Genomic DNA, 22,926 nt, shown 5'->3' on the forward strand with positions numbered 1-22,926 from the left:
GATAAAAGATATTAGATGATTGGAAAGGTAGGAAGTGATCAGGTTATGAATAACTTTCCAAGGTATGAGTGGTAACAGATCAAAAAGACAAGTAGTTAACTCATAGTAAATTAGTTGCCTGTAGTATCAAGACTGTGACCAAATCTATCTCTCCAAGTCAAATTCCTCATCCATAAAATGGGGACTATTACTGTCTTACCTATCTATCTCATAGGCAAGTTCTAAGGATGAATTGAGAGAGTGTGATATAAGATAGGTGAGTAAGACAAAGTGGAATGAACAGAACCGGGAAAATATTGAAAACAATGTCAGCAACACTGTGTGATGTTCAACTATGAATGATTTAATTCTTCTCAGCAACACAATGATCCAAGACAAATACAAAGGATGCATGATGGAAAATGCTATCCATATCCTTATAAAGAGCTGATGAAATCTGAATGCAGATCAAAGCATAATTTTTTTTCACTTATATATTTTGGGGGATTTCTTTTCCTTTTGATCTGTTTCTTCTTTCATAACTGATTAAAAAGGAAATATGGTTTATATAATTGCATATATGTAACCTGAATCAAATTACCTATGATTTTAGGAAGAGGGAAGAGATGGGAAGGGGAGGAGGGAAAAAAATTTGGAACTCAAAATTAAAATTATCTTGACATAAGTGGGGGGAAATAAAATGTGTGTGTGTGTGTGTGTGTGTGTGTGTGTGTGTGTGTGTGTGTGTGTGTGTGTGTGTGTACCAGCCTTTAGCACAAAGAGGGAGCAGAGTGGTGGCCAGGTGGGACGAGATAGGTATTTTGGTTTAGAAAGTTACATGGAATGGTTCACAGAGCTCTAGGAGAGTAGACTGACATTTCTCAAGCAGTAGAATTGTTGATTTGATTATGTAAAGTTCAAGAATTGAAAAGAAGGGTGAGCATCAGAAGGGCAAATGTTCATCTGCAAGTTAGCTGCTGATAAAATAGTCTACCAATCTGAAGTGTCTACCAGTTTAAATGATGTATGACTGAAGCAATAGGCTGGATAAAGTGTGCTACTTGGGGGGACTTCTGTCAGATGAGTGTAGAATATGATCCAGAGGAACCCCTTGTCCCTTCCAACCCTAATGATGCCTCCTGTCTACCTCTTGCCTTCTCTGCTGTCATCTGAGGTTTCCAGTTTATCCCCAGGCAGACAAGGACCAGAGCTGCTACTAAGACACTTTTGTCTTCTTCCTGGGGCCTTTGGGGAGAGAGATTGGCAGCAGAGGGAGCAAGGATTTGTGTCAGCCTCCACATTCCACTCACTTCCCCTGAAAGATGGGGTTTCACCTCACACATTCCCTTTCTTGGATGTGAGTCAAAGACCTTCTCACTTGGCTTCTGTTGCAGTCCCCTGACTCCTAGGCCTGAGAAGATAGAGGACTTGGGGGCCCAGAGCCCCACCTTCAGGTCAGGAGGTACCATCCTGCCTGAGAATCTGCTCCAAGTCATTCCTAGAAGTGCTGAAATGTTGGTTAGGACCTTGGAACAACGACTTCAAGATTGGGTGGAGGGTGGAGGGGTGGACTGAGGTAAGGGGGAGAGGAGAAATGGGAGGATTGAGTCCCTCCTCTTCCCTCTGCTCCTCCCTCCCTCCTGTGATTATAGACAGTTGGAGTTAAAATACATGGTTTGGGGGTGAGGAGAAGGAGGTAAAAGAATTTCCAGAGCAGAAAAAAATTATCTCTGGTTCATTTTACAGAAGAAAATAATAGGAGGTCAACCATATGGCACTCAGAGAAGATAGAAGGATATGACCCAGTCTCCAAAATAGAGGAGAGGGAGTTTACTCATAATGCCAAATTTCTAGCTCAGTTTTAGCTGTACCTGACTCTTTGTGACCCCATTTAGGTGTTTCTTGGCAAGAAACTGGAAACAGTTTGTCATTTTGTTCTCCAACTCATTTTACAAATGGGGAAACTGAGCTAAGCAGGATTAAGTGACTAGCCTGGGTCACATAGCTAAGTGTCTGAGGCCAGATTTGAACTCACGAAGATGAGTCTTTCTGACTCCAGATCCAGCACTCTATCCATTGCACCACCTAGTTGCTCTTTGGGGGGGGTCTCAAGCATTGAAAGAACAAAAGGAAGTGGCTTTGTAGCTCCTGCTTCCTAAAGAGTAAAAGGAGCATATGGTCCCAGAGATGGATGATCAGCAAATAACTAAGTGGTTAGGTGTTGGGAAGACTTAGTTCAAATTTATTTATTTATTTTGAATTTTACAATTTTCCCCCCTAATCGCACCTCCCTCCTTCCCACCCCACAGAGAAGGCAGTCTGTTAGCCTTTACATTGTTTCCATGGTTAGACTTAGTTCAAATCCTGCCTTAGACTCTAATTGTGGTAATCTAAATAAACCACTTCTCCTCTCTTTACCTCATACCTCAACTGTAAAATGAGGATAACAATAGAACTTTCTCCTGGAGTTGTTGTGAGGATCAAATGAGATATTTCTCAAGTATATAATGCAGTGTTCACTATATAGTATGTGTCTATTAAATGCTTGTTTCCTTCCTTCTTCAATATGGAAGAACAAGGGTGGGACATGGAATCAGGATGACTCAGGGTTATGAATTCAAATTCAGTCTCAGACACTTACTAGTTATGTGACCCTGGACAAGTCACTTTCCTCATCAGGAAAATGAGCTGCAGAAGGAAATGGCAAACCTCTCTAGTATCTGGACTGCCAAGAAAAACTCAAATGGGGTCATGAAGCACTGAACACAACTGAAAAAAAAACGAATGAACAACAACCACCCATGGAAAAGCAAGACATGGATTTTCATTATAGGTCTGATGGGAGCCTTGGTAGCCACCCCCAAATATATTCTCTTTCTGAAAAGAGTTCAAAGTCCTTAAGGTAATGCTGTAATAATGGAAGCCTGTTTATGTATTTGGGATAGAAAATGTGACTCACTTGGAAAAAAAGTTTTTCAAATGTTTTGGAGCTACTGTGGATCCTTTGTGTTTGCATTTTCTGTGGAGTAATATAGAGGCTGACCTTTGTGTATTCTACTAGTAGTAATTAATAATAATAATAATAATAATAATAATAATAATTTCTAGAAACCATTTGGCCAGACAAAAGGAACACTTCTCCCCAAAGTAGGAGAATTCTGGGCACAGAGAAAATATAATCTTTTTGAAACTTTTCTAAACTGTGGAGGGTGCTCTCCATTCTGTGTTGACTCTTTCATCTCCACTTCCTAAGCTACACTGGACTTTTGGTCATGGAAAAGACATAGTACGTAGAATGTCAGTCATGCCCAATGAGTGCTATCTTAGCCACCCCTTGGGGACCACTCCTGTGACATGTGTATTGGAGAATACCTGGAGCCAGGTGCTAAACCACTCCTCAAGCACTTTCCTTGTCCCTTCCATCATGGAAATGTATTTAAGCAAAAAATTCTAAGGGGCAGAACTCTTCTTCTCTTCTGGATTCCCAGCTGGAAGTCTTTCTCTAAACTGTACTCATGTGGTCCACCCCAAGTTGCTGGAACAATAAAGTTCAGCTCCATGTGGCTGAATCTATGTTGATCTAGACTTCTCTCTTTCTCCCCTCCCCTCCCCTCCTCTCCCCTCCCCTCCCCTCCCCTCCCCTTCCCTACTCTCTTCCTACCTTATACTACACTCTCCTCTTCTTCACTTCTGTCCTGGACACACTGCCAACTGTTTGTCTTTTCTCTTCTCTAAGCTTCTTTTCTCTTTACCCTTCTAACATCATTACTCCTTTCCCAGTATGGTAACTACCAATATGATCCCATCTCCATTCAACTGGATCTATGTTGATCTAAGTTTTTTTTTCCCTATTTTCATTTGAAATATAAACTTCTGCTAAGCCACTATCTTGCTGCTTCTCTAAAGAATTAAATTTGTGAACTTTATGTAGTAATCTATGAAATTTCTATAATAATCTGTGAACTTGGAGCAACCTGTGAATTAGAGTTAAGTCTTTCTTACCATCCTGAGTCAGAGATTTGGTGAGTTCTTCACCCTCAAATGAGCTTGATCTTTAAGCTCCCTTTCCCTCCCATCTTCAACTCTGCTCCTTATCTCCCCCATTTTTACTCTTTATCTCATCCAGGATTGCCCAGAACCCATCTGGGCTGCTTAATTGTTCACACAACTGAAAGGAGATGAGAGTCACCAATTTTGTTGCTTTTCATGAGATGGAAAACCACTGGGCCTTATCATCTTCTCTGTCATTTTTGTCCTCTAAATCATACCATCTACCTTTTAGATCCCCATCACTGATATCTGACCTACCAACTAAGGACTCCAGGGACTTGCTAGTCTTCCACCATTGAATCCTTAAGATTTCTGGACTTTTTCATTCACCCTGTAGCTGAGCTTTCTTTTATATGATGTCTCCCCAATTAGGGTATGTGTTCCTTGAAATCAGACTCTCTGGCTTTTCTTTTCATATCTCTTGTACTTAGTATAGAATTTAGCATGTAGGAAAACAATGATTTCTATTTTTATTTATGTAGAGGATTTTAAATTCTTTCCAATTTGAATCTTACAACAATCTTTTAGATGCTCTTATGATCTCTTTTTTGCTGATGAGGAAACAGTCTGAAAAGTGTTTAAGTGATTTTTTTCCAGGATCACATAGAGCTAGTGTCTGTGACAAGATTCAAACTCAGATCTTTCAAACTCAGGTATATATACTCTAACTGTCTTGACCAATCAAAAAGCATTTATTAATTTCCATCAAGGTACCAGATATTGTGCGAAGTATTGGGGATACAAAAATAAAAATGATAGTCCTCACCCATATGAAGCTTATATTCTTTTGGGGGAATCCATTTGTAGATACATAATTATGCACAAAACAAATAAAAAGTAATTGAGGGAGAAACAGGGAGCATCAAAGCAGCAGCAGTAAAGGTCTCATGTAAAAGGTGATACTTAAAATCTTAAAGATTTGAGATGATTACACTGTTACTTTGAATGCTTATTTGGCAACAAGGGATCCTTTATTTATTTATTGCATTTTATTTTATTTATTTTTTCCCAGTTACATGCAAAACTAAATTTCAACATTCATTCATTTGCAAGTTTGTGTGTTCCACCCCCTCTCTTCCCTTCTCCCTCCTCATAGCAGTGAACAATCATAAAAACTGTGCATGTGCTATCATGCTTAACATATTTCCATATTAGTCATGTCATTAGAATTTAGGGAACAAAAACCTTGAGAAAGAAAGAAAAAACATAAATGAAATTTAAAAACTGAACATAGTATACTTTGCTCTACTTTCAGATTCCATACTGTTTTCTTGTTTTTGATTTTTTTTCTTAATGTAAATGCCATTTTCAATAACAGGTCTCTCAAGATTGTCTTTGATCACTGAACTGCTGAGAAGAACTGTGTTCATCATACTATGAATCCTTTAACCCAGATTAGTGGAGATCTAGACATGAACTGTATTCCAAGTTCCTCAGAGGACATTCCCAGTGGAAGCAAAACCAACCAGAAGGATAACATTTTTGTGAGTTCAAGCATCCTGAGCTTCCGGTGTAGAATCATGTAGGTTGCCTACATTTTGTCATTTATCCCCCTACTAGTAGAGGTGGCTAGGAGATTCAGTGAATAGAATGTTGGACCTGCAGTCAAAAAGACTTGTCATATATCTCCCTACTCGTAATATAGTAATAAAGAGATTGTGTCTAATCAAAATGTTTCTTTCTTAGTGCCTAATCCGATTCTCTTGGTACAACAATACCTCAGGTTCTTTGTAGGTTAATAGGAAGGGGCCTTAGTAATCCTTCTGAAGCCAAAAAAGCAACATGGGCTCAGTTTAACATCATGCAAGTATCTTTTTATAATGTTAATGCCAATCAATCTTTTAGATCTATATCACCTTGAGGGCAGGGAAAGTTTCATCCTTGTATTTACATTCATGGAAATGCCACATAGTGGTTGCTTCACAATGTTTGCAGGAAATTATAGGCTTACATTTTTTCATTCAAAGCCCCCTCCCCCCTAAAAAAAGTGTGGGAGGAGTTAGAGTCTGATAAATCTTTGTAAACTAAGAATAACTAGACCTATAGTAGGTGGGAATGGCTGAAATGCTTGGCTAACTTCTACTTTGTTCCATTGTACAGATGACAAAGTAAGGTCCTGTAGTAAAAAAGAGGCTAAAAACCAGGCTTCCTTACTGTCAAACTAAGGTTCTGGTTATCAGGTCCCTATTCTAAAATTTATATGTGGCCCAACCCTTTATTGTCATTTAATCTATTGCCACTCCTAAGAACATAAGAAAGCATGTTGACAGAGATGAAACAGAAAGAAGTTAATAAAGAATATTCATGGTTATTATAATTTATGTAACATACTTTGTGGGAGAAGAAAAAAGAGAATGAGAAAGTTCTGTTGTTCCTACAGAACAAATTTCTGAATGAAAATATTTTTTCTCCCATTCCTGATTTTATTTTTTGATCCTCCCATGAAGCAGGAAACTTATACAAGCATGAATTACTGATAACACGGGTTCAGTTCCAGATCAACACAATAAAGCAAATATGATAATAAAACAAATCACACATATTTTTATATCCCAGTGCATATAAAATAAATGTTTACTCCACATTGTAGTGCATTACATATGAAATCATAATGTCTAAAAATGTACATTACTTAATAAAAAATGCATTATTGCTAAAAGATACTAAGCAGCATTTGAGTCTTCAGTGAATCATAATCTTTTTGTTGGTGGAAGATCTTGCTTCAATGTTGATGGCTGCTGATTGATCAGGTTCCTGGTTGCTGAAGCTGGGGGTGGCTACAACAATTTCTTAAAATAAGACAATAATAAAGTTTGCCTCATTGATCGACTCTTCCTTTCACTTGAACACTTAGAGGCCAATGCAGGATTATTAGTTGGCCTAATTTCAATGTTGTTATGTCTCAGGGAATAAAGAGGTCTGAGGAAAGAAAGAAAAATGAGGGAACAGTTCATTGGTGGAGCAGTCGGAACATTTATCACCATCTTATATGGATACAGTTTGTATCCATATAACATATAACATATAACATAATATCCAGAACAATTACAATATTAACATCAAAGATCACTGAGCCCAGATCACCATAGCAGATATGATACCAATGAAAAAGTTTGAAAAACTGCTAGAATTACCAAAATGAGACACAATATGAGCACATGCTGTCAGAAAAACAATATCTATAGACTTGCTTGGCATAGGATCAATTTATAACCTTCAATTTTTTAAAGATACTCTCTCTCTCTCATATATATATATATATATATTTATATTTATATACACATTTGATCTTGTAAATGCTTCTTCATGGTGATGTCCTCCCAAGATGAAAGAGAAAGAGCAGATGGAAGATAAAATGGGAAGAAGTCCTTATTTCAGCACACAAACCTCAGATAATTGGTAAAAATGGATGTGGTAAAATTAGGAGCACTTTTCACTATGCCTTCTATGTATACTACAAATGTTAACACATTCCTGGATGGTTCTCATCTCTTCTCCCTATTTTTCCATCTCTCTGTTTCTGTCTCTCTTTCTCCCTTCTTCCTGTTAGCATATCTTCAGTTCTGTCCCAGCTCTTCTGATGTACCCTCACAGGATCATCTTCAATAGAAAAAAATATTGATTTCATTTCATATACATTTATGCTGTTGGTTGGATGCTTTTATGTTACATCTAACCTTCAGAATTCAGACTGGATATGTCATGTCATGATGTATTGGAAGCACTATGAAGTCAAAGGAAAGCTAATAACCTACAGAGAAAACTCCCCTGGATTTTAATGGGAACTGAATACAATCAAAGAAAGAATTTTACTTTATCTATTTAATGCCTTTTCCTACAGTCCTGGCAGCAACCAGAGTTGTTTTTGATGACAGCAAAAAAAAGTGCATTTTTTTTAATACCTACTGAAGACTGAAGGGCCTCTCAGGATTAAAGCATCAATATTCCCAGTTACATGCAAGAGAATTCTTTGGCATTTAAAACTGACCTATAAAAATTTAGTTTATATTATCCTGGAAATATTTTGCTGGGAATTGTACCCTGAGACTGAGACCACCCTGGTTCTGTGAGTCTTAGTATTAAGCGGAAAGGGCTTAGTTGACACATAGCTGCCACTGAGGGTTTGCTAAATGTCCAGGCTAGTTTTGAGGCTAGAGAACCTTTGGAAAGCTCTTTCTTTTCAAATCAGACTGCCTTCAAACCTCATCCCCTAGAAGTAGGCCAGAATGACTTTGTTACCTCTCAGATCTTTGAGATCAGTCTTGTTATAGATTTATGGATCAAACACCCTCATGGGAGGCACCCCATCCCAAGAGTTTAGGGGTTTAAGTTAAAGCAGTGTTAAAAGACCTGAAATTTCAGGCAGGTTTTCCGATGAAGACTTTCCCCCAGAAGGTAGCAAAAGAGTTTGCTGTATAAATAACAAGGTTGAAAAATATTTTTTGTCATGCATAATCTTTGAGGTGGAGAGGGTATCCTGTTGTACAAACGAGACATCTAATTGGAAAATCTGAGAATATTAGAAAATACTTAAAACCTCACTCTTTTTTATTAATATTTTATTTGTTTTCCAATTATATAATACAATAATAGTTTCTATCTATCATTTTTTGTAAGGTTTTGAATTTAACATTTTCCCCCACCTTCCCTTCCCTCCCAACCCCAACCACAGAAGGCAGTCTGATAATCTTTTTTTTTGAATTATAAAGATTTTACTTATTTTGAGTTTTACAATTTTCCCCCTAATCTTACTCCCCTCCCCCCACCCCCCACAGAAGGCAATTTGCCAGTCTTTACATTGTTTCCATGGTATACATTGATCTAAATTGAATGTGATGAGAGAGAAATCATATCCTTAAGGAAGAAACATAAAGTATAAGAGATAGCAACATCAGACAATAAGATATCAGTTTTTTTCCCCCTAAATTAAAGGGAATAGTCCTTGATCTTTGTTCAAACTCCACAGTTCTTTGTCTGGATACAGATGGTATTCTCCATTGCAGACAGCCAAAAATTGTCCCTGATTGTTGCGCTGATGAAATAAGCGAGTCCATCAAGGTTGAACATCACTCCCATGTTGCTGTTTGGGTGTACAGTGTTCTTCTGGTTCTGCTCATCTCACTCAGCATCAGTTCATGCAAATCCCTCCAGGCTTCCCTGTATTCCCATCCTTCCTGGTTTCTAATAGAACAATAGTGTTCCATGACATACATATACCACAGTTTGTTAAGCCATTCCCCAATTGACAGATATTCACTTAATTTCCAGTTTTTTGCCACCACAAACAGGGCTGCTATGAATATTTTTGTACAAGTGATGTTTTTACCCTTTTTCATCATCTCTTCAGGGTATAGACCCAGTAGTGGTATTGCTGGATCAAAGGGTATGCACATTTTTGTTGCCCTTTGGGCATAGTTCCAAATTGCTCTCCAGAAAGATTGGATGAGTTCACAGTTCCACCAACAATGTAAGTGTCCCAGGTTTCCCACAACCCTTCCAACAATGATCATTATCCTTTCTGGTCATATTGGCCAATCTGAGAGGTATGAGGTGGTACCAAGATACTTTAAAAAAAATTGAAGGTAATAAATTTTGATCTTCGTTTAAACTCCACAGTTCTTTCTCTGGATACAGATGATATTCTCTGTCGAAGGTACTCTAAACTTGTCCCTGATTATTGTATTGATGGAATGAGTAAGTCCATTTAAAAACCTCACTTTTTTTTTAGGTTTTTGTTGCAAGGCAAACGGGGTTAAGTGGCTTGCCCAAAGCCACACAGCTAGGTAATTATTAAGTGTCTGAAGCTGGATTTGAACCCAGGTACTCCTGACTCCAGGGCTGGTGCTTTATCCACTATGCCACCTAGCCGCCCCCAAAACCTCACTCTTAAATGAAAATGATATGCTTCCTAGGTGGTGTGTTGAATAGAGCTCTGGAAGGCCTGAGTTCAAATTTGGTCTCAAATATTTATTAGCTTTGTGGTTCTGGGCAAGTCTCTTAACTTCTATGTCTCAGTTTCCTTATCTGTAAAAATGAGAGTAATAATAGCACCTATTTCACAAGGTTGCTGGGTCAAATTAGATAGTTATAAAGTGCTTGGCAAACCTTCAAGTGCCCTGTAAATGCCATGTATTATATTAAGAGCCTGTTTTTCCTACAGAAGAGCCATAGAAGGTAAAAATAAAAGAATCAAATAGGATCTTATCATTGGAGGAGACCTCAAAGGCATACCTAGTTATAAAATCACAAATTTAGATCTGGAAGAGAACTTAGCCATCAGCTAGTCCAACAAATGAGCAAACGGATACACAGAGAATTGGTTTCTTGCCCAGGTCCCACAGCTAATAAGTAGCAAGGGTAGCATTTGAATTTGGTTTTACTGTATCCCAATCCAACAATTTTTCCCATCATACTTAACTGAGAAACCAACTAGTAACTTAATTTACTTTACATTATCCTAGACAAATAGTAATTCAAAACTTCCAATCAGGACAAATTCATGAGTTTCCAAAGAAGTTCATTCGCTTTTGGACAGTGGCAATTGAATTGAATGGATGAATGAGTAAATAAATGAATGAATCATGATCTGCCTCATTACTTCTAATTCTGCCCTCAAGGACCAAACAGAACAAGTAGAATCTTTATTCTATGAGACAGTCATTCAAGCACTTGAAGATTTCTACTTATTTCCACAAATCTTTTCACTATGCTAAATATTCCTTTAATTTGATTTTTTAAATATATGGTATGGTTTCCAGGAAGCTTTTCTTCTTGATTTTCACTTTAGACCCTAAATAGATCCCACTACATTTTTTTTTGCAAGGCAGTGGGGATAAGTTATTTGACCAAGGTTACACATTTAGGCAATTATTAAGTGTCTGAGGCTACATTTGAACTCAATTTCTCCTGACTCCAGGGTTAGTGCTCTATTCACTGAGACACCTAACTGCCCCTCCCCCTACACTTTCGTGCTATTTGTAGGTTAGAGATCTCCAAATAATAGTTGCAGGTTTCTGAAATGGAAAAAATAATCTTTGGAGTATACTATGGATAATAGATTGAATGTTTTATTTTTTAGGAGGGACATGAAGGTCAGAATTGTAATTTTTTTTCAATAAGAGACCCTTTCAGTCCCCAAGAAGGAAAAAGCAATTACTTAGAATATGGATAGATCACTAGAAGCTTACTAATAATAAAGTTATTCTGATTACTTAATGGGACTATTAATGAGCAACTAACACAGTGGGGGAAATTCTAAATTGCCCCCAAATACTAGGGCAAGAATTGCCAATCTCATTTTGTAGACACAGGGGAACTAGATCATGGTGGCTACATCTTTGGCTAAGAAATTACAACTGGATTAAATAACTTAGTAGTTTAATACATCTAGTTAGACTAGTCTTTTATTATACATACTTGGAAATACCCAGGGAAAACAAATTAAATTCAGAGGACCTAGATTCAAATCCAAGCTTTTCTACTTAACTAGTTTTTACAACTTTGGAAAACAGAAATAGAGAAGATCATCCCAGGAGAGTAAATGGACAATTTAAAATACTTAAGATCAAAAACTTTAGCATACATAAAATTAATTCAGGTTTTAAAAAAAGGAAACAGTTAATTGAGAGAAAACTTATCCAGCACATTTCTATATGAGAGAACTCTGAGAGACAACATATGTGAAGACCTGATTCAAATAAATAAGAATAAGAGCCATTCCTCAATAGATAAATGGTCAAAGGATGCAAACATGTAGTTCTCAAAATAAGAAAAACAAATCATAACAAACCAAAATTGTGGTATTTAAAAAGGTTCAAGAGACATAATTTCTGGGTAATTTAATCATTTTAATAACACCAACACATTTATTAATAAAAGAATGATCATTTGGCAGTCTCTCAAACTAAAGACAATCATGGCAGAGGATTCATGGTGTATATGTTCTTTTTGAAGAAGCATCTTCCCCGGGATGGCAATTCACTGATTGGCTAACAATTGGTTGGTTGGTTGGTGATTGTTTTTAATTCTCAAAGAGGACCAAAATGACATCACTATGTGAGAGTCAAGTCATGTGTGTCCAACTGTGGCTTATCAGACCAATATGATCTCAGAATGCTTTACCATGGATTGGACAAATAATCTATGTGAACATAGGGGTGGATTCTCTAAATTTGTCTATTAAAAATTACTGATCAAATCTTGCCTCAGACACTTAGTAATTACCTAATGAGAGATGATGGTACAGAGGCATAGAACTGTTTTGACTGGCTAGGCCAACTCATTACAAGGGAAAGCAAGTCAGGACAATGTGTGTGTGTGTGGGGGGGCAGAGGAGTCAACTGTTGATAGTTCTTGTTCTTACATACTTGAATTAACTCTTCATATATCTTTTTTATCAGACCTTTGTCTGTGTTGCAAATGTTTTCTCTCAAAAATATTTACAGTTTAATTAAACAAAAAGGCTTTTTACTCAGTATAAAAATGTTAAATTATTGCAACATAATTTTAGAGTGGAAATTAATTTTGAAGAATTATACTTCACCAAGAAAACTGGACATCAGTAAAAAAAATTTCCTCTTCAAAAAAGTTTCTTTATTTTAACTTATCACAGAGGTACAGCATTTCTTCACTGCATCCCTTGCATATGGGATATATGATAAAGCTATACCAACTCATTGCCAAAAACTGCAATATGCAAAACAGTAGGGCCAATCCTTTTTTATTCCACCAAAGAGCAGCACAGAGTATCAAACAAATCTACATAATAACTGTAGCCAACAACCTTGTTGATTCAAACATTTTTTTCAGTAGTTTCATGGGTCCCATTAAGAAGCAAGGTGTTTTTTTTTGTTTTTTTTTTTAGGTTTTTGCAAGGCAATGGGGTTAAATGACTTGCCTGAGGCCACACAGCTAGGTAATTATTAAGTATCTGAGGCCACATTTGAACTCAGGTACTCTTGACTCCAGGGCTGGTGCTCTATCCTTTGTACCACCTAGCCACCCCTGTAAATCTTCTTTTGAATTTTTCCTTGAATATGGTAGGATTTGTGTTTGTTAGTGTTTTTTTAAGTTCAGAAAAACAAAATAAATTTTTAAATTTTTTTAAATTTTTTTTGTAAGACAGTGGGGTTAAATGACTTGCCCAGGGTCACACAGCTAGGTAATTATTAAGTGTCGGGATCTGAATTTGAACTCAGATCCTCCTGACTTCAGGACCAGCACTCTGTCCACTGCACTGCTTAGCTGCCCAAAATAAATAAATTTAATAAGAAATTTTTTAATTGGCAAAGAAGAATGCTACTATAACTGGTCCATTACAGGAAAGAAAGCAGAAACCATTATTTCCTGTTTCAAATAAATTGTTATTTACCTTGGACACAGAGCTATTGAAAATAGTTGCACGATACCCTTTGATCCAGCAATACCACTACTGGGTCTATACCCTGAGGAGATGATGAAAAAGGGTAAAAATATCACTTGTACAAAAATATTCATAGCAGCCCTGTTTGTGGTGGCAAAGAATTGGAAATCAAGTAAATGTCCTTCAATTGGGGAATAGCTTAGCAAACTTTGGTATATGTATGTCATGGAACACTATTGTTCTATTAGAAACCAGGAAGGATGGGAATACAGGGAAGCCTGGAGTGATTTGCATGAACAGATGCTGATTGAGATGAGCAGAACCAGAAAAACACTATACACCCTAACAGCAACATGGGGGTGATGATCAACCTTGATGGACACGCTTATTTCATCAGTGTAACAATCAGGGACAATTTTGGGCTAACTGCAATGGAGAATACTATCTGTATCCAGAAAAAGAACCGTGGAGTTTGAACAAAGTTCAACCCTTTAATTTAGAAAAAAAACCTGATATCTTATTGTCTGATCTTGATCTCTTATACTTTATATTTCTTCTTCTTTTTTTTTCTTTTAGGTTTTTGCAAGGCAAATGGGGTTAAGTGGCTTGCCCAAGGCCACACAGCTAGGTAATTATTAAGTGTCTGAGACCGAATTTGAACTCAGGTACTCCTGACTCCAGGGCTGGTGCTCTATCCACTGGACACCTAGCCGCCCCTGTTTTCTTCTTTAAGGATGTGATTTCTCTCTCATCACATTCAATTTGGATCAATGTACAACATGGAAACAATGTCAAGACTGACAAACTGCTTTCTGTGGGGGGATGGGGAGAGAAGGAAGATTGGGGGAAAAACTATAAAACTCAAAATAAATAAAATCTTTAATAAAAAAAGAAAATAGTTGCATAACATCAAAGTTCTCGACTAAAACAGTTTAAGCACTGCCATCAATAGACAAACAGTTTTTGTATTGGAAATCTCAACTTTCTTTTATTCTATTCAGAAATAAACTGCTAAAGTTCAAACTTATTTTTTTTGAAGAATTGACATTTTCTTCCTTAAGCAATGAACCAAGATTATTTTCTACTTGGGGACTTTATCCACCTTTTAACAATTCCAGGCATTCTCAATAGGTTGCTGTTTCTTTGAGAAGACTGTTGTAACTTAGGGCCTTTCTGACAGAACACTGGTGAATTATAACTCTATTTCATGCTGGTTTGCAGAGTGATTAAAGCAAGTAGCTTTGAATTATAGCATATGTTATAAAGAGATGGAGCCTTTCAGTTATAAAAGATGTATCAATCAGAGAGAAGCAAATACAAATTAAAGTTTGATGAGCAATTGGATATTAATTGGTACTAACTCTGCTTTTTATGTCACTTTGATGAGGAGCAGATCATAAACATACTAAGCGATTCTAATAACGTATATTCACTTCAATGCAACTTTATGGCACCATTTATTAAAGAAACCAATATCAAGGTTGAGTTGTGAGCAGTCTTATGTGCATTTTTCCTACTCTACCCAATCCCATACAATTTTTATGCAAACTCTCAGCTTCATCCCTGCAGGGCAGTATGGGGTTTAGTTAGACATGAAAATAATCATTGCAAGTTCCTTTTCCCACCCCCACCCTCATGCCAATATTCCTTCATTTTTCAGTGATGGTAACTCTGAATGCTAGATAGTACAGCTCCCTACATTTGATACAGTACTTTGGAGTTTACAAAGTGCTTTCAAATCCCATCTAGCTGTATACCAGGAAATAGTTTTGGCATCTGCCCTAATACCCCAAGCAGACCACCCCTCCCCCTTGTTCTTTCAACCTCTTTGGTCTGGGAATAATAATAAATCAATAATACCACTACTACCTGAAAGGGCATGAGAATTGGCTCTCTTAGAGCTCCACTCATAATCCCTGTAACTCAGACTCAAATTCCCTTTCCTGCTCACTTCTCCCCATGTTTTGTCTTCCCTTATATAAACTCTTTGCATGAAAACTCTACACACAGGGGTTTTCTCATTTGTATTTTTTATCCTCCACTTCAACACCTAACCTAATGTCTGACATATAGTCTGCATTTCAATACATTTTTTCATTCATTCATTCACATGCACTTTTTGCATTTAAGCTATGAGATTCTGTAGCATATACAAGGTCAATATTAGTCTCATTTTATTACTAATTATTCACATTTCTACATAAGTATCATGATATATTGTAAGAGCACTTAATCTTGTTTCCAAGAGCACAGAGTCAAATTTTGACTTGGGCATTTATTACTTCTATAACAGTGGGTAAATGATTAGTGTCATTTTAACCCCGATTTCTTCTTTAGGAAGGACTCCATGACCTCTCTAGTTACTCTAAATTTATGATTCTAAAGTACTTTAAGGAACACAGGATGGTAGATAGATTTAGAGCAGGAAGGGACATTTCCTTGGTGACACCTTATTTTATAATCAAGGAAATAGGCATGAGAAATTTCATTAATTTCCTCAAGATTGCATAGATATTAAATATCAGAGGTAGAATTTGAACCTAGTCCCTTTAAATAAAATATATTCACTTCAATGCAACTTTATAGCACCATATTTTTTTTGTTTTTTCCAAATTTTTTATTGCTTTTTGAGTTTTACAATTTTTCCGCCAATCTTACTTCCCCCACCCCCACAGAAGGCAGTTTGATAAGTTTTTACATTGTTTCCATGCTATACATTGATCAAAATTGAATGTATAGCACCATTTATTAAAGAAACCAATATCAAGGTTGAGTTGTGAGCAATATTATGTGCATTTTTCCTACTATATCCCACATAATTCTGCTAGGTATGGTAGTGCAAGTTTTATTATGATACCCATTGTCCATGTGGAAAAACTGGAACATAGAGAAATCAGGTGACTTGCCTAAGGTCACAGAGCTAATAAATTACAGAGGTAGATTCAAATTCAGGCATTATTCCAGCAACTAGATATTGTTACTCCTGTAGGGAAGGGTTTTTTTTAAATTCTTTATCTGGGATCTTTCAAATTTTCTATTCTTCCTAGACAGCAATTCTTGCCTTAGACATCAAAATCTCTAAGTTGGATTCTATTTTACCTTAGACTTTGTATGTATTGGAGAAAATGTGTCACAGAGTTTTGGGAAAAATATTTTATATCATGTGTTCTTAGTAAATCATTTTAGTAAATACATTTTATCAAAAGCTAATTAAGTCTGATTAATTGGTATCTAATCTAATAATCAATGAGAGCACCACACTCAATAAGTATTATGAACTACATATTAGGAAAAGAAAATCCAACCCTTCAGGGATACTCCTAGATTCTGGGGTGATAGGTAGTAAGTACCTACACTCTCTAGATCTAGCCTATTAACAACATTGGTTGGCAGAGTAGTTCACATCTGTATTACAGATGTTGTATTCAGTGGAGTTGAGATTTCATTTAGAATTCCCATTTTTCTGACTTTCTTTGTATATATGAAAATGTTCATGTTTTTGATAATTTTCTAATTCATAATAAGAAATGTTAAAAAAGGAAAAAGTTACATGTAAATGACATGTGTAAGATTTCATGACTGATGCATAATGGCAATAGGAAGACAACTCAGATTTTCTGAATTCTTTGTTCAAAACTCTTTCTAGGGGTGGCCAGGTGGCATAATGGATACAGCACTGGCCCTGGAGTCAGGAGTACCTGAGTTCAAATGCAGCCTCAGACACTTAATAATTATCTAGCTGTGTGGCCTTGGGCAAGCCACTTAACCCCATTGCCTTTGCAAGAACTAAAAAACAAAACAAAAACAACAAAAACCAACAAAACTCTTTCTACTACAGTAGATTCCTTGCTACATGATTAATTTGTGTTTGCAACAGTTTTAAAACCCACACAGCTGGGGTGGAGCCAAGATGGCTGCATGAAGGGATGGAGTCTTAGGAGCTCTCTGATAAAAACTCATAAACTAAGGACTCTAACTAAACTTTCGAGAGACAGAACCCACAAAGGGACCCAGTGAGGCAGTTCTCCTACTCAAGGTAACCTGGAAAAGAGCAGAAAGGCTCTACTCCCCGGGGTCGGAGGGGCGGCCCGCAGGAGGGGTGGCCTGCCAGATCGAAAGAACTTCAGCCTCCCGGAGGCAGCCCCAGGGCACTGGGAGCCCTGGCTCACAGCAGCGGGGGAGTCTCCTGAGCTGCACCCCGAGGAGCACCGGGCACAAAGTAGGGGAACAGTGGGGGACCTCTGCCGGAGCGAACACGTGGAGCCCAGCCCTCAGGGCACTCAGCCAGCAGCTTGGTCAGATCCGGAAACAGAAGCAGGCGGAGCCAGTAAGCAGGAGCCCCCAGGGCATGAGCCCATTGAGCTGAGGGAGGGGAGTAAAGAGAGACTGCAGAGCTCTGTCCTCTGCCTCTGGAACAGGACTCTGGGGCTCTGACCACATTCAGATCCTGATCCCAGTCTAGGCCCCCCCATAGAATAACAGGGCTCCCCCACCTTGGCCCCGTGGCAGAGGGGGGCGCTTATGTTCATTCACAGAGCAGGAGGGAGGACAGAACCTCCCACACTGAGACCCTTGTGGGAGTGTCCCAAAAGTTCAGGAAGCACCCCCAAAAAACAGGCTTAGGCTGGGAAAATGAACAAGCAAAGAAATAAGAGGAAGACCATTGAGAAATATTTTGCAAATGAGCTCAAGAAGGATCAAAATACTCAGTCTGAAGATGAGGAAGCACAAGCTCCTGCATCTAAAGGCTCCAAGAAAAACAGAAATTGGGCTCAGGCTATGACAGAGCTCAAAAAAGACTTTGAAAATCAAATGAGGGAGTTGGAAGAAAAACTGGGAAAAGAAAGGAGAGAGATGCAGGAAAAACATGAAAATGAAGTCAGCAGCTTAGTCAAGGAAATCCAAAAAAATGCTGAAGAAAATAACATGCTAAAAAACAGCTTAGGTCAAATGGATAAAACAGTTCAAAAAGTTATTGAGGAGAAGAATGCTTTAAAAAGCAAAATTGGCCAGATGGAAAAAGAGATAAGAAAACTCTCTGAGGAGAACAAATACTTCAGACAAAGAATAGAATTCAGGGGGATTGATGAATTTACCAGAAATCAGGAATCAATACTTCAAAACCAAAAAAATGAAAAATTAGAAGAAAATGTGAAATATCTCATTGAAAAAACAACTGATAATGGAAAACAGACTTAGGAAAGATAATTTAAAAATTATTGGAATACCTGAAAGTCATGATCAGGAAAAGAGCCTTGACATCATTTTCAAAGAATTACTACAGGAAAATTGCCCTGATATTCTAGAAGCAGAGGGCAAAATAGAAATGGAGAGAATCCACCGATCCCCCCCCGGAGAAAGAGATCCCAAAAAACCAACCCCTAGGAATATTATAGCCAAGTTCCAGAACTCCCAAGTCAAATAGAAAATATTACAAGCAGCCAGAAGGACACAGTTCAAATATCGTGGAGCTGCAGTCAGGATCACACAGGACTTAGCAGCAACTACATTGGAAGCTCGTAGGGCTTGGAATACAATATACCGGAAGGCAAAAGAGCTTAGAATGTAGCCAAGAATGAACTACCCAGAAAGGCTGAATGTCCTCTTCCAGGGAAAAAGATGGAGTTTCAATGAACCAGGGGAATTTCAAAGGTTCCTTTTGGAATGGCCAGAGCTGAACAGAAGGTTTGATCTTCAGATACAGGACTCAGATGAAGCATGGAGATTGGAGGAGAGGGGGGAAATATGAGGGACTTAATGAGGATGAACTGCATGTATAGAAAAATGATACTGATAATATTCATATGAACCATCTCAGTTAATAGAGCAGGTAGAGGGAGCTTTTATAGTTGAAGCCCAGGAGAAAGCTGAATTTGAAGATAAAATATGGTGTAAAAATGGAGTCAATAGGAAAAAAAGGGAAATGGAAAGGGAGAAAGAAAAAGGAGAGGGGGAATAGTCCAAGATATTTCACATAATAAGATTTTTTTTTATTACAATGAGCTATTGCAATGATGTGGAAGGGGGGAGGCAAGGGGGAATGAGGGAACCTTTGCTCTCATCAGAGATGGCTAGGAGAGGAAACAGCAAATATACTCAATGGGATATAGACATCTGGAGTAAGAAGGAGGGGGGAGGAGGGGGAAAGGGTGGGGATGTGAATAAAGGAGGAGAGGATGGACCATGGGGGGACAGTGTTCAGATATAACACATTTTCTTTTTTACTTCTTGCAAGGGGCTGGGATTGGATGGCCTGCCCAGGACCATAGGGCCAGGTGGATTCTGGGCCTAAGGGGTGGTATGGGGGCTCATGGCTTCTTGGCCCCACGACCAGGGATCTGTCTGCTGTGCCACTCAGCAACCCTACAGCAGAGTCAGAGTGAAAGGAGAGAGAAAATATAGTACACGGTAGTGGAGAAATAAGAAAGGAGGGAGTTGCGATCAGCAATGTCAATGTTGGAAAAATATGGAAGTAACTTTTGTGATGGACTTATCATAAAGAATATGATCCACTCACGACAGAGTTGATGGTGTTGGAAAAAAAAAAACCCACATAGCTGCAGAGCTGTCTGACTGGGTTGGCAGGTACTGATAAAGTTGACTTTAGTCAGTGAACACTAATTGGTGCCCAGACCTCCAAGGAACCTTTTTGAAGCAACAGTAAAACTAGAGTGATGGTGTTAAAGGAATCTAGCTTTTCTTCCTTTCCAGAGTTGCTATTTTATCATTCAAGAAGCAAATATTAAGAAGCAAATATTAACTTTTTTCCTTTTTTAAAAATTTCTTATTATGAGATAGAAAATTATCAAAAACATGAACATTTTTATATACAAAGAAAGTCAGAAAATGGGAATTCTAAACGAAATCTCAACTCCACTGAATACAATATGGAAATATGGGCAAAAAGACAAAACAAAATAATCCCTTCTTTCAAAGATCTTACGGTATACTGGGAATAAACTGAAGACATTTGTCATTCATTTCAAAGAAGACCAGGACATCAGGGAGGTGATATCATGACATGCATGTGAATTGGAGTGAGTGAGGGGATGCTAGGCTAAGTCACCATCCTCACTTTCTCCTCTGGAGCCATCAGGGTCCATGAATCAGGACAACGGGAATTGGATGTGAGGCAATTAGGATTGTGACTTGTCTAAGGTCAACATAACTAGAAATTGTCCAAGAACAAAATTTGAACTCAGGTTTTCTTGATACAGAACTCTGCCCATTGTACTATCTAGCTGCCCTGGGAATAAAAAAAACTAGTGCACAAATAAGTAATTACAAAATACATGAGGTAATTTGAAAGCAATTGGAAAGGAGTAGAGGAGGAGAGGTAAGAAAAATCTCACATAGGAGATTGAACCTGAGTTGAGACTTGAATGGATCTAAGAATACAAAAGGTAGAGGTGAGAAAGTTGAGCATTCCATGTGGAAGAGATAACCTAAGCAAAGGCATGGAGGTGGGAGATGAATGTTCTGTTAGAAACAGCAAGTGGACCAAACAGAAGGGAAAGGAAGTTATGTGAAATCAGTTTGGAAAAATAGATTAGAGAGATTGAGAAGGGACACAAATGCCAAACAGAGGAGCTTGTGTTATCTTAGAGCCAATAAAAAGTCACTAAAACTTATTTTTAAATTTTTAAAACTTTTTTCAATGAACAAAAATCTCTCTCCTTTCCACGTCTTACCCTACTCCACCCCCATTAAAAAAAAATCCTTAGAACAAATATATTGCATTATATGGACTGCATGCTATATTTCTTGAGGAAAATATAAACTTATGGAGGGAAAGGACTTTTTATTTTTGTCTTTGTATTTCCAAGAACAATGAATTCCTGAACTGTCTGGGTTGAGATGAAGAAACTGAGGTTCAGAGAGATTCTAAGATTTATCTACAATTACACAACAAGTAAGTTAGATCTAAGCCTAGCTCTTCTTGATCATCTCACATCAACTAAAGACTTCTGCCTGGCATGAAATGATGAAAGAAATGTATGGTAATGAAATGAAGCTGGTATAATAATAAGCAAAGGGATGAGGCTCAAGTATGGTGATGAAGGGGAGATGATCTATTTGGGTTTGTTTTTTGAAGATTTAAAAAAATAGAGGATTAGTGTTTCATGCAAAAGTCATAGAATAGAATCTCTGGGAGAGATTATGGAATGTTAAAGAAGAAACTTTAGTGGCCATCTTATTCAAGTTTTCTATTCTATAGATGGAGAAATGTAGTCCTCATTTAACTGCTTCACATCCAGGATTCAAGATTAGTCCCTATTTTATATTCAATAAAATTAAAAGAGTGACAAGAAATATCAGTTTGGTCTCATCAGTAGTTTTTCTTTTTACTTATGGGCAGGAAATGACAATTTTCTCTCAAAATAAAATATTAAATCCTCTAAATAGACAGACAACTGATGCTTATTATATCTGCTTTTAATTCAAGAAATATATCTATCTGTAGTCTAACAAGAGTCTGTTTCAGAAGAAATTAATGAGGAACATTTATTAATTATTCATGCTCTGAAACAGTAGATCTGCTAATGTTTCTGCTAATCACTAAAGCTAAACAGATGTATCTTTTTAAAGACAATCTTGAAGAACAGAATGAATATAAAAGAGTCACATATAGAAGACAAGTACATTGTGATAAAAGGCTTTACTAGAGTATATTCATCATTGCCCCCAAGATAGCATTTTTAAAAAATGAGATGTAATAAGAAATCACAAAGTTTTCTGTTATTGAATAATTGTATTAAGCAGTGAAATTCAGTCTTTCAGATAAATAGAAGATATACCCTGAAGTCAGAAAACCTGCATTCAAGTCCTCATTCTGACACAAAATAGTTGTGTGATTATATGAATTAAGTCATAAACTCTCATTGCCCCAGCTACTCTCTAACATATTTCAGAGAAGCCACCCAGGGAATTTTCACACTGGGAGTTCCCTTTACTTATGAAATCACAGGTCATTTGAGAATGAAAAAGAAATATTTTCTTATTCATTAAATATTATTATTGATTCACTATTTGTACCACACCCACACACAATTTGAACTCTCCCTCCTAACAAGGATAAACAGATAAGTATAAGCAATCAAATAGATTGTAAGCTCCTTGAAGGCAGGAATTTTTGTCTTTTTTTTTTTGTATACCTAACTTTTAGCATAGTATCTGGCACATAGAAGATACTTAATAAATGTTTATTGACTGAATCAAAAAGCTCTGTCAGTAAATATATGCAACAATTGCCCATAGCCTTAGAAAGAAGGGAAGTGTGTTTTATCCTCTGTTGGTCCTTATGATTGGTCTTTACAATTTAACTAAGTTTGATTTGTCTTTCAATGCTCCTTTCAGATTGTAATTCCTGTATAAATAGTATTTTATGGTTCTGCCTTCTTTACTCAGCACCAGCACAAGCCTTCCAATGCTTCTCTGAATTACTCTTATATTGCCATAACAAGAAGATAAAAAAGAATCTAAAAATTCTTAAACCAGTAAACACTTGCCATAGCAAGTGGAAAGAGGTGTTAGCT

Source organism: Macrotis lagotis, chromosome 1 (assembly GCF_037893015.1).
Source record: "Macrotis lagotis isolate mMagLag1 chromosome 1, bilby.v1.9.chrom.fasta, whole genome shotgun sequence".
NCBI lineage: Eukaryota > Metazoa > Chordata > Mammalia > Peramelemorphia > Peramelidae > Macrotis > Macrotis lagotis.